General features: G+C 29.6%; 1 protein-coding gene across 1 annotated transcript in view; it reads right to left on the bottom strand.

Annotated features, from left to right (window-relative positions):
* The window catches only part of LOC118071981 (neuroligin-4, X-linked-like), a 132,122-nt gene extending 120,248 nt beyond the window's left edge, over positions 1–11,874 (bottom strand). Inside the window, exon 1 of the mRNA XM_035091512.1 lies at positions 11,725–11,874. The gene's annotated coding sequence lies outside the window, so the exon portion shown is untranslated. The remainder of the gene's footprint in view (positions 1–11,724) is intronic.
* Positions 11,875–13,832: the final 1,958 nt, after the last annotated feature.

The raw sequence follows: 13,832 nt of genomic DNA, 5'->3' as shown, positions 1-13,832 counted from the left end.
AAAAAACTTTTTCCCTTGTTGTAATGAATTTTTAATTACATACAACAAATATCCTGTTGCTGTAGCAGATCGAAAGACTGTCTAACTCAACTTGACTGTTATATCATTTACCTATTTTTTTTTTCAACTTTATTTTTTCTATAAATAAAACAAATTAAGTCAGCAATTGCAAAAAAAAAAAACATTTGTTACAACTGTCTAGAATTTTCTGTCGATGTCTACAAGGTTCACTGATTAAATTATCAGAAAAAAAATTATTTTCAAGTTCAATCATATCGTCGAAAGTAAATATTTGATATATACATGCAGTTTAATTATTCTGGCAAATATTTAGTATTCATAGATTAAGTAAATTTGACCATCAAAGGTAAAGTATTAATAAAATATAATATCATTCCAAGATTACCGAAAAAGTTCTAAAAGAAGATTTCTCTTAAAAATTCTATCGACATTTTTTACCGGAAATTTCTTCGACGAATTCAATAAGGAATTATATCAACAGTTGCTTTCACAATTGAAACAATAACTCTAATAATTGTATTACTAGACAATACAACAATAACTTGAATGATTGATTCTCTTGGATGAGGATTTTCGATTTCTCTGGCCAAAACATTGTTACTGTTAGTCTGTACATGACGCAAACTGGTGTCGAGCAATTTTATTCATTCTTTGCTGTCGGTTTTCTCTATTTTCCACGAGTCTTGATAACGTACACCTCGTCGTTTGGTAGTACACATACGGGTGTGGAAGCTGCGCGGTAAATTGCCAATTTAGAACTGGACTCTCTGCTCCGCTGCTTTGGCATTCGTGGCAATGAAGAGCAGAGGAATAGTTAGCAGCAGAAACAGGTAGTACGGTTGTTACATACTCCAGTTGCGCACGCTTCTCTTGCATACGTGCCGCGAGTAAAGCACGAGAAACTCTAATTCAACTATTAACGTTACGATCGAATGGAAATTCCAAGCGGTCGATCAGCCAGCGGAAGAGAAACTAGGCATGACAATCGAAGCTCCAGCATGACCCATCCAACACAACGACCCACCGTGTAACTAGTCTGTCTAATCCACTCGTTCTCAATCATTTCCCAAATTCGATGCGTCTGCGGTATTCATTATAGTTGCAATTATTTTAATAAGAGAATAAGGTGCGGCTTATTATTCATTTAGTGTCCAATCAGTCAATTCATTTCCTCTACTCCCAAAATTGCTAGAGAGTTAGATAGTAATTAACGAAGATTCGTTGATTATGTGATGATATTCCTTCAAAGACTTTCAACCATTTGATTGATTACTACGTGATCAGCATTTGAAGTTTATGTAATAATATTCCCTTCAGAATTTTCATACAGGAATTGATTATTGAAGCGCGATAATAGATACAATTTAATCAATTAAGATAATCGATAGAAAAGCTTATTAATTATCTAGACAGAATATAGAGGAGAGATAAATCCAGACAGAAATAGATGCACACATATCTTTTGTTGTTGAATTTAATCAGATTTACTTACATAAGTTCTGATGTCAATGTTAATCTTGTAAGCTTAGTTATTTTAGAGATATTTAATATTTTAAATGTAACTTGAATTTTCTCACTTCACACTGTTGTATTCAATTGTTTCCTCCTGCTTTTCTTTGATGATTAATGCCAACAGTAAGACCATGTAATTAAAAGTATCATCTTCGTAGGATTCTTAGTTATTACGATTCTTGTTCATTCATATTTGTTCCATTCTACGATGCTAATTGTACAAATTAAATCTGTTTATCAGCTTTTATATTTCACTTAATTATCATTTCGACTTTTTAATGATAGACAATTTACCATTTGTTCTATGTTGGAATCATAATTGTGTAAAATTAGTTTTGTAATATTTTAATTAGTTCATCCATTTACAACTTTATCTTTTGATGAAAAGCTAACCTACTTCTGAGTATAATCGAATTATTTCTATAAATATAATCTCATTACAGTACTGATGTTAACAATTGCATATATTCTTATTTATATCAATTAAGTTTACTTCAAAATATAATACTCTTATAGTCATTAGAGATTTTTTTTTTATTTTTTGTAAAGTTTGAAATGAAAAATTTACATTTTTGTCCAAAGCAATTATACTTTCATTATGAAAAAAAATTGTCATTAATGTAAATAATTAATAATTTCAAGTTATTATTTTGAAAGTATAAATTTGATATCATACTCATGGTTGTTGAAATTAAGAAATATTTTCTAGTTCATTGAAATCCAATTATTTCAAATCTAGTTGAGCCAATATGCAAACAATAATGCGATTTATGAAAATAGTGTATCTAATTCATGCAAAATTGAATTTTACATTTATTTTTTTTCTGAATAAATCGTAATAATTCAAAAAGGGTAATAATTCAAATCAATTTCACATTATATTAATTACTGATCATCAAAGAAAATATTTGTAATAAATATTACCATCACTTGTTGACTTTTCAACTAAATATTAGTCAGAGTAATTTTGCTACATATGTAAATATTAGTTCAAAATATTTGGTGCAGATATTAAAATAATGAAAACATTTCATCTTCTTGGAATATTTATTTATCGAAAGTCAATTATGGGAAACAATTACTTGACCGTTGAATGAACAAAAATAATAAAATTTTTTGTAAATTAATTCATAAATAATTCAAAAATTATCGTTCTATTTATTCAGTTATTCTGTTTTGTAAAGTGTAAAATCTATTTCAACGTAATTAATTAATTTTCAACGATCATTAAACGTCAAAGTAACTTAAAAAAAAAAAAAATTAAATTCTACTTGCTTTGATTTTGTGATACCCCAAAAATCCGATTATGTTTAATCAATTATGTATTAATGTAATCAACATTTCTCGCCTAAATAATAGAATATTCTATTTAATTGCTGCATCATTAATTAAAAGCCTACGTAGATTGTGAAAATTACTTTAGTTACTATGACAATACAATAGAGAATTAGTGTCAATGAATTAATGATTGATATTCTTCAAAAGAAAAAAAAAAATCCGTTGTTACAGCAACGATGTCATGTTCACGGACATTTTACTGAGGTTCTAATTGGCTGTTGGATTTTACGGTGCGATAAATTTATAATGAACCTATCGATAAATGATTAATTTCGTTGTTAAACTAGATTCAATTGTTTTTGACTCTTAGCCATTTTTATTGGAAATTATCACCAAGTGTCAAACTTAAAAGATAATTCTAATTCATTTGTAATAAAGAAATTTTCATATAATTCATCATCAGTGATATTATCTAGAATTATAATTTGTAAAGAGGACAAAATCCGTCTTTACCGTAGAACTTAATTTATGGCTGTGCTTATTGTACGCTTAATCGGATTTTGAATTAAAGAAGAGTGTTTATTAAATTATTAACACAAAACAGAAGATAATAAAAAGCTGTATATAATCACATTTTTTATGTAGCAAATAAATTTAACATTAAAAAAAGATATTAATTTACTATAAAGCTATTTTTTGCAATATTTATTATTTAATATACTGTTGTTTTTTTTTTCTTTCATAATGGAAGTCGAGGATAAGGTTTTTCTTGGTGGTTTATTTTTGTCTCATTGGTTGGTCGACTAAACTAATTAATCTCGACCTAACTGAAACAGGTGAATAATAAAAAAAAAACTTGAAAAAACTGAGTTAGTGTAGTGTAGCGTTGGTTTTCCCCTGTGTATAGGGTGAACTTGGTGTACACACCCTCTTACAGTTCTCTCGTCTCGTATTTCTCTCTTGACTCTCCTCACAGCTGTCTTTCTTTTCGCCAGCAGACTTAAAGTACAGCTCACTAGAGTAACTGGATTCGTACAACAAAGGGCAATAAGTTGGTCTCTTGGCGACTCCCAGCCTCAGTCGTATCTCTGACGAAGCAAGCAGCAGTCTTGGTCTTTTGGCGCCGACCGCAGATGCATTTCGCTGCTTTACTCTTCTCTCTTTCGTCTTCCTTTCGTTCTCTTAAGTATAAGAGCTAGCTTTCCAGTACATTTTCCTAGGCACCATTACCACTTCGACTTATCTAGATTAGAAGTCGAGAGATTTCTGCTTTCCAGCCCAAAATCCTACGATTCCTTTTAAAATAGCTGCATCTCCATTTAAATTCAAGTGCATGACACTCTTCATTATGCAATAGATTTAATTTTTATAAAACTCTTTTATTCATTTGAGTACCTTTGATGATCATCATTATACGCGCTAAGAAAGCTTGGGCAAATTTTTAATAAAATAGTTTCTACAAGTGGCAAAGCGTTTTTCACTGTAATCATTTTCGTCTTTTCCTCAATTAAAAACGATTTCTACTTTTATGATTTTTATATTATTGAAGACCAGCTGCTAATTGAAAAAGTCAAATAAAACCGGATGACCTTAAGATTTATTTTATTTAAAGAAGACATGAAAAGATATTGAGTAGTTAGGGTGTAGAAATTAAAGTGTCTCGAATAAACTTTCACTTGATTTTGAAGTTTCCAAAGGTATCTGTGTCGGATTAATCATAAAAAACGTTTGAAGTATCAGTGTCTTGTTTGGAAAGTTAATTAAATTGTAAATATACATGTTTTTATGCATCACATTCTCACACATTCCCAACTACTACGCTTTTTCGATATGTTATCATTCTTTTTTAATTCAATTGTTTATTACTAAAAAACGTAACGAACTTTGCAGTTTTATGCTTCTTTTTATAATTCGAAAAAAATGTGGAGAATAAAGTTCATTGCTAATTTTCTTGGCGAAATATTTTAGAAACGAAACAATTTCTTCGGTGTTTAGCAAATAAAATTTCAAACTATATCTTTTCTTTTATGTTAGACACATAGGGAAAGGAGAGGTAAAGTGGAACACGAAGGAAAAATGGTAAATTAATTAATGTATCAACAAATATTCATCAATTTTTAAATTGAGAAACAAAAAGTGCAATAAGTGTTTTTAAGCGCTTCTTAATAAATTGATAAATTTTCTCGAGCGTTTTATTTCACCTCCACGTTGCACTTGGCGCTAATCAGAAAATACTCCAATGCAATATACCATGACAGAACATGATCAGATCAGGTCCATATATTGTCATATTTTATTGTTACCCGGACCAATGCCATGATAAATCTGATGAAAAATTGTTATTTATTGTAACAGTTCTATCCTACATAGAAGAATTTCGTTCCCGGGAAGTTCGGAAAAACGTTTGGGGAGCAAAATTTTTTTTTTTTGTTCGAAAATTTATCCTTGAAAAACTGTAAGACATGAAAATGTGCATAACTTCTGTGCTAATGATGCTACGGGGTTGATCGAGGGCTTGAATGGAAGATCTGGACGAGAGGGAGGAAATCGATATAGTTAAGATCACAATTGGAGCCTAATTGATGCTAAAATTAAAGCAAGTTCCGGTTTTACCCCATTTTAAGGGTGAAATAATTGATTTTTAATATTTTGGACCGGATTCCGCATTTCTACGCATTAAGAGGAAGAGAATGAGTGGTCGAACTTGAAAATCGGACAACTTTGATTTCTCGACCCCAAAAAATGGCAAGTGGTACCCCTTTCCATTTTTTTAGGCCAAAAAATAAAAGTACTTCGATTTTCAAGTTTGACCACTCATTCTCTTTGTCTCAATGCTAGAAATGCGGAATCGAGGCACCGGTCAAGAAAATTCACTTTAACACCCTTAAAAACGGGTTACACTGAATACAAATTACAAATTATCATCCCCTTGACTTTAAACCTTTATAACTCATAAACGGATGGTCCAATAATCGTTTTTAGGGACATTTTAGAAACTTTAGGATCTAAGCTAAACAAACATATTCATAAAAAACGTTAAAAAAATTTATTGCACCCTTAAAATCGCTAGAATATAAAAAAAAATCACATTTTTTTGGGAGTTTGCCAATTATTTTGGCCATTTTGAGGGTGAAATAAATTTTTTAATCGTTTTTCATGGATATGTATCTCTAGCTTAGATTCTAAAGTTTCTAAATACTTTCTAAAAATCGTCGTTTGATAATTTTTTTACGAGTTATAAAGATCCAAAGTCAAAGAGTAAATCATTTTTTGACCTTTACTTGACTTTGGACCTCGATAACTCTCATACAACTTAGCTAATGACGATTGTAAGGAAGTATTTAGAAACTTTAGAATCTAAGCTAGAGATACATATCCATGAAAAACGATTAAAAAATTTATTTCACCCTCAAAATGGCCAAAATAATTGGCAAACTCCCAAAAAAATGTGATTTTTTTTTATATTCTAGCGATTTTAAGGGTGCAATAAATTTTTTTAACGTTTTTTATGAATATGTTTGTTTAGCTTAGATCCTAAAGTTTCTAAAATGTCCCTAAAAACGATTATTGGACCATCCGTTTATGAGTTATAAAGGTTTAAAGTCAAGGGGATGATAATTTGTAATTTGTATTCAGTGTAACCCGTTTTTAAGGGTGTTAAAGTGAATTTTCTTGACCGGTGCCTCGATTCCGCATTTCTAGCATTGAGACAAAGAGAATGAGTGGTCAAACTTGAAAATCGAAGTACTTTTATTTTTTGGCCTAAAAAAATGGAAAGGGGTACCACTTGCCATTTTTTGGGGTCGAGAAATCAAAGTTGTCCGATTTTCAAGTTCGACCACTCATTCTCTTCCTCTTAATGCGTAGAAATGCGGAATCCGGTCCAAAATATTAAAAATCAATTATTTCACCCTTAAAATGGGGTAAAACCGGAACTTGCTTTAATTTTAGCATCAATTAGGCTCCAATTGTGATCTTAACTATATCGATTTCCTCCCTCTCGTCCAGATCTTCCATTCAAGCCCTCGATCAACCCCGTAGCATCATTAGCACAGAAGTTATGCACATTTTCATGTCTTACAGTTTTTCAAGGATAAATTTTCGAACAAAAAAAAAAAATTTTATTTATTCAATTTTTTATTTCTCAAAATTTTTTAGAAATAATTAGCCCTGATCTTTCCCATGTTAATAATCAGTTCAGATGATTACACTGTATATTCTTCATGTTAATGAGCATAATAATAATGCTTAAATTAATTTTCAACTGAAGGGTGAATTTCCATTCGTTTGAACATCGAATTTACTTTAATACAGCTTTGAAGCTAGTGAGAAAAATAGATTTAAAATCATAAGGGTTTATTGAAACCACCAATGATATTCACATTCATTATTGTACTGTTATCATTAATCTTCAATGCATATTAACATCTATATCATATGTATTATTAAAATGTTCGGTTCTCTCAACGCTACCATTTCCATCAATTTAATTTAGTATCAAATACGCAAAAATCATCTAATGCATTACTTTATAAAAAATTGATTAATTTTATTCAAGTACACAGACAAAATCAAATCTGTTTTCAGTCAGCATTATCTCCCTTGAATCAATATTCCATACACACAAAACATTCCACAATAACAACTGCGACCATGAAATTAATCTTTTTTTATAATTAAATCTCTTGAATAGAATTTTTTTTAAAAAAAAAAAGAGAGAAAGAATAAATAAAAAAAAAATATTTACTGCAATTTCAATAGCTTTTACCTGACCACAAAGTTCATAACAACGTTATTGATATAACAAAACCATCGAAAAATATTTAAAAAAATTTTTTCTCTAATTCCACCAATATTCACTTTCAAGTTCATAATATTTTTTGTTGTTGTTAATTACTAAAAACTCAATAACAATAAATGAAGATGAATACTAAAATATTTTTTTAAATCTTAATTATTCATAATTACCAAGAAAAAAATTTAAACACGATCAAAAATGTATTCATCAAACAAAATAAACTGTTCTTTTATTGGAAACAGTGTTGTCTGTATGATTTTCCACATTGTTAGTGCTAATAACGAGTTGGGAATGCGTAAATTCGCTGCGCTAATGCCGTACTAATACTAGCAGATACAATAGACAAAGGGGGATACGCTTGGTAGGTTGGTAGCTCGACGTTTATTCACCAATGAGATTAGTACTAATTGAATACGGATCGAAATGTCGCGCTTTACTGGTGTTCATGCTTGCAGGTAGGACGTTATACATACATTATGAATGCATATAGCTGTACTTGGAGAGTTATCTATAATAATACCAATTGCATTGAAAGTGTATACTTAAACCATTCAAATTTAGTTTGTATAAAGTTAGCAATACGTCCGACCATTTTCAGGCATATATCACTGAAACCATCTTGATAAGAAGTTTTACGTTTTCGCTTTACCTTCAGCCCAATAGTGGTTTTCACTCACGCGCGATCCTCAATGCTGCTGAGCATCAATCTTCTCTCTTGATACGGCCGCGTAGAAAACCTTATATCCTTGGCGATTAATGCTCCATCGAAGCACTCTCGCCTCAGAAAACCGCACCTCATCCTCGATTCCCACGCAAGGATATTCACTAGATTTTTCTTTAGTCCGTGAGCAAGCTTAACAGGAGTAAAAAAAGTAAATAACAAAGCCACGGGTATAAAAGCAAGGGTAAAATAAAATGCTTCTTCTTCATATTTTTTATCTCTCTTCATCACTTTTTTATTTTCAGGTGTCTAATTGGCGAGAATAATGGCACAAAATAAAACAATTAATAAATGTGCCATATTTTTTATTTTTTTTATGAAGTCGTATTGTAGAAATATATTGTTTAAAAAAATTAAATTGTTCCAATATATACTTTGATAATAATTAAAATGTAATTAATAACAATTAGATATTATTTATTAAATATGGTACTCATGAGAATTAAGTGAATTCCAATTATTTGAATTGTTTCTTTGAAAATATAAATCATTTTATCAGCAATAAAGGATAAAAGAAATTAATATGTTTGATAATTTCTTTTTAATTACTCTGATATGTTCAATTTTTTATTCCACCAATTTTTTTTACATGTGTAGATAAAAATATTCTGATAAAAAAAGAGCAATAGAAAAATGTTCAATTTTTTATTGGTAATTTTTTGTTGTTAAAATTCTAGTAAATAATTAGTAATAGAATTTATGATTTCTATTATTTATTTAATAATTTTCTGGTATTAATAAAAGTTATTCCTTTTATTATCAATGCACCGCAACGTAATAATAATTGTATTTAGCAAAGTTGAGAAAAGTTAAATGAACTTAGTAAATTCTTGATGTGATCTTTTCCAAAGTATTTGCATTTATGAATGATGCAGAAATGAGTTTATTAAACTTTGTGATCAGTGTATTTTCTATGAATACAAAAATTTTCTGAAAGGTGACGAATGACGAAAACATTAATTTAAGAGAAAATATTGTTTTATTCTAACAAAAATGACACGACTGTAGGTCAAATTTATTATACGCATACTTTAATAGAGACATAGTAATTACATAAAGATATTTAATCCTTGAGATTTACATTTCATGACCACGTGCAACTAGCTCATATCCTTGTCCTCACTTGTTTTCCCATCTCAACTTCACTTATACAACTTATCCTTTGTTCTCGTATCTTTTTCGCTTACTCTGTATACTGTAATCTCGGTTTAACCCGGCTTTGTTGGACTCATAGCACAATTTGAAGTTAGAGTTTTTACCAAAATGAGCAAATATACTAATTGAAAATTTTTTCATACTAAAATTACCTTTTATTATCACCATTTATCTCATTTACAATTTTCATTCACTTTCAACAAAATAGAATATTTGATGACTATTGATGATTTATACACTGATACATTGAATTTTAGTTAGGATTCATAATAAATATTATAAGAGGGCTTTTAAGCAGGCTTGGTTTTATAATTAAGCCGCCTCTAGCGTCGAAATATTGACTATGCCGATTCATCATACAGTTCCGAATTATAAATGTAATATTGAAAATTACTTTCATGAATAAATAGACGTACAAAATGTTTCTCTGATGTTACTGAGCTTTTCTCAAATTCTATACTAATTATTATAAATAAAACATTTGAGCTGGAATAGGTTTAAATGGAAATTCAATTTTTTTATGCCTTGTAAAGCTTATGATTGTTTGCCAAAAATTTTTTGATGGCATGATAATCAATGGAGTTCTCTGCTAAAAAAAAATCCATAATTTTGAGGAATAGAATAGCTTGAATGATCAGGAGTTCTGTAAGCTTAAGTTGTATGTTCTGAAATAAAGTCAAACAAATGTCGATAATTTAATTGTATTTTTCTGAGAAGATCGAAGTTTAATTAGAAATTGAAATTTTATTTTTTTTAAATAAAAATCATTTGTTAAATTTGTGATAGAGATATGTGTTGAGTAAAATAGAATTTATTGCTGGTAATGCATCGGTTATGACTATTTTAATCCGAAAGCAATAAATTAAACTCCAACGGAATGAATAGCGACGATAAATACGAACGTTCCAATCATTGATAGATTTATTAAACTTCGAGTTTTATGTTAATGTGAACATAGAACAAGTTTTTTATAGTTTTAAAAATGACTTGAACAAATTTTTAGACAGCAAATTACGTAATTGTGATATTTCATGATTATTCATTTAAAAGAAAATAAATCTTCAAACTATATTCTATATTATTCTTTTCAAACTATATTATTCCTTTCAAATATCAACATTATAATTGAAGAGGTATTTATCATTTTATTGTCAAATAAATTTTTTGTGCCTTATATTCGAAGAGAACTAGAAGTAAATAGATCATCAGATAAAATTTTCCATTCAAAATTTCAATTCCAATAGAGAATATTCTGTGAAGTCTAAGAATTATTGAATAAAATCAAACGAAAACTGATATCTTACCTCTAGAATTCCCAAGAAAATCGTATTTTCTATATTTACAGAATTCTAAAACGACTTCAATGAACATAATTGACCAGTTTTTTCTCACTTTTCGTAATAAACATTATTTACTTTTCAATAAGTTGAAAAAAACAACTTTCATTAATAATTCTAAGAAAAACAACCTTTTCATGACATGACTCGTTGAATTATCTTAAAACCCACAGTCTAAGAATTAAAAGTAAAATCCAAAAATAAATTTCCCGGTGATAATTTATTAAAAGAAATAATACCACAGATGAAATTTAATTTTCTCGATATTCTTATAATTACGTGGCCATAATGAATACTGTGTCACTCCCCCAAAGATGTAAACTATTCACGCAAGAAAAAGTTTCCGAATAATGTTGCCAAATGGAACGAAGATAATTGGGTGCACTTTGGCATGAACCCCAAGAGCTAGAAAACTTGATGACAAACTATTCAACATGCATCTAGGAGAAAAGTAATTTTCATATAGAACATAGAAACCTAATGCAAAAAGTATGAAAATATGTCAAGTAAAATCTTGGCTTCTCTTAATTACTTTTACTTTTATACACACGTGAAAAGGTTCGTCAAGTTAAATGCTTCCACGTTACAATGAATCTAGTTCAAGCGTAACTTTTTTATTCGTGGAATAGAGCCAAGCAAAACACCCGCAAGTCTTGCGATCTTATCACCCCTAGTACGTCTTTTGAATCCCTGTCAAAGAAACGCTTGATAGAGATTGAATATTCGAAGCAGCTGGTGATTATGCGCTTCCCGTTTGCATACAATTTATTGTTCAAACATTTATTGAATATTTAACTCATCTATCATGTATATATATAGACATTTTTATTTTAATATTTGATAGTTTACAGTCAGTTAAATTAGAAAAAAATGTGTAACAGGTACTAATAAAAAACACTCACCGATCAAATACGTAATCGTCTGTTAATTTTCCATTATTTTTTTTTATTCATTTTATTTCACACTTGATTTATTTCTTCATCACTATTTAAAACTTGCACCATTTTATTGCAATACTTCCAATTATTTGTGAATAATCAATAAACTTTATATCGTTGGAATCTTTTTTCGAGTATTTTTAGTAAAAATTTGATTTCAATACACTTGTAAAAGATTTCGAGAATTCACTATTGAACACTTTTCACTGACGATGAGTATATAAAGTAGAATGATACATCTTTGACAACGCAATTCGAATGTTGTTTAATTGCAACAGTTTGATGACTTGTGAAACTATCAATAAATTCTCGCTTTTTATTCACATTCAATTTAAATAATGCCTGTCACACATGTGAGAGATGATCATTGGCTTTAAAAGGTTTCGCATGAATCCCGCCAACGTAGATAATTTTTTTCGCAATCAATTAAACGGTTTATATTCATAGAATTTTAGAATAAGTAACTAATAATTAAAAATTTCATTTGTTACTCATTTATTTTTCAATTTAATGATATTTCATACTTTTTTTTTGTGACTGTAATGTCCTTTAAAAAATACACCGTGTTGATAATTGGTATTTACTTTTTTCAGTTTATTAATAACAGTAAAAACACTTAAAAAATGCATGTTTATAACGAGAAATTGTTGATGTGAATAAATTGTTTTCGAAAATAATTTTCAATAACGAGTTTCACTAATTGCATACACATTATCAAGCAAAAATACTCTACCGGTATACGAACACTCGCGGTTTGAATCTGGAGAGCTGACGACTCGAAGCTCTCGAGGTCGACTACGGTACGAGAATGAAAAGCTCGCTCAACTATGGCGCATCAAACGTTGAGATACTCCACTCGCAACCGCGCAGTAGCCAATTCGGTGGATTACACTTTCCAAATTTTTTTCTGCACATTGAACTAGTAAAGCCAAAATTGAAAAATATCACTTTCTAATTTTTTTTTTTTTTAAATGCCAAAAAAAAAAAAATTTAAAACTTCTCCATCAGTTTTCAATGTTCTTCTATTTTACAATAATTGAAAAAAAAGTTGTTCTTAAGCTTTAACTTTTTTAATGTAAATAAAAGAATTAAGAAAAAATCGTTATTATAAAGAAACTATTTTTAAAAAAAAATATTACAGAATAAAAGAAAATAAATTTTTAAGGGATTTACTGAGCTTTTTGGAATCTCGAGATGTCGGAAAGAGCGTAATCCAACCTCCACAACAACTGGAATATCTAGAAAGCAAAGTCTCTGGTCCAGATGCTGCGCAAGTCATAAGACGATATGGGGATCCAGCAAACTTCCAGCCTACTGAAACAAAAATACCACCTGAGTTCAATTTAACCGCGCAAATTTAAACAAAAAAGTCACTCCGAACATTAGCCACAGATTAGAACCATAAAGGATGATCACTTAAATACAGTAATAACTGTAATAATAATCTGGTAACATATCTCGGTCCAATTAAATGCAGCAAATCATAAAATCTTAATGGTTTATGGTTTGAAAAATCATTGATCAGTCGGTCAGTGGATACTGAATCTTGATAGCACGTTGTGGGTAATGAAAACCACTAGTGAGGATAATTAGAGGACTCATGATTATCCTTCAACAGAAGTGCGGCAAGTTGGTCTCGTCAGTTGAAACCACAACTATGAGGAAGCAAACTAATTAGAGGACCCGCGATTATCTATCACTAGGGTCACTATGCTCTTTATTTCGACAATCTCCATATACACTAGTATCATATGCAACATTTTAAATGGTTATACATATCAATATGTAATTGTCAGAATGACATTATTAATACTGGTAATGTACACATAACTATTGCATGACGGAATGAGCTCTATAATAATTAACCTCCAGCTTCATCATTACAAAGCTCAGTGGAGATGAAGTGTCGCTTTAATTAAAAAGAAAAGTAGCAACAAGAGAAGAAGATTTGATTCTTTGACTGTTTCAATTCTCAAGACTACAATAAATAATCTCATGAGTAGTTTTTCTTGATGATAAGACGCGTGCTTGTGCATTTTCGTTTAACGTTCAACTCTTCATGACTTTACTGT

The sequence above is a fragment of the Chelonus insularis genome, unplaced genomic scaffold (assembly GCF_013357705.1).
Source record: "Chelonus insularis isolate UGA/USDA-ARS -01 unplaced genomic scaffold, ASM1335770v1 contig_88_pilon, whole genome shotgun sequence".
In the NCBI taxonomy this organism is placed as follows: Eukaryota; Metazoa; Arthropoda; class Insecta; order Hymenoptera; family Braconidae; genus Chelonus; species Chelonus insularis.
This window is presented reverse-complemented; position numbering and strand designations above follow the sequence as displayed.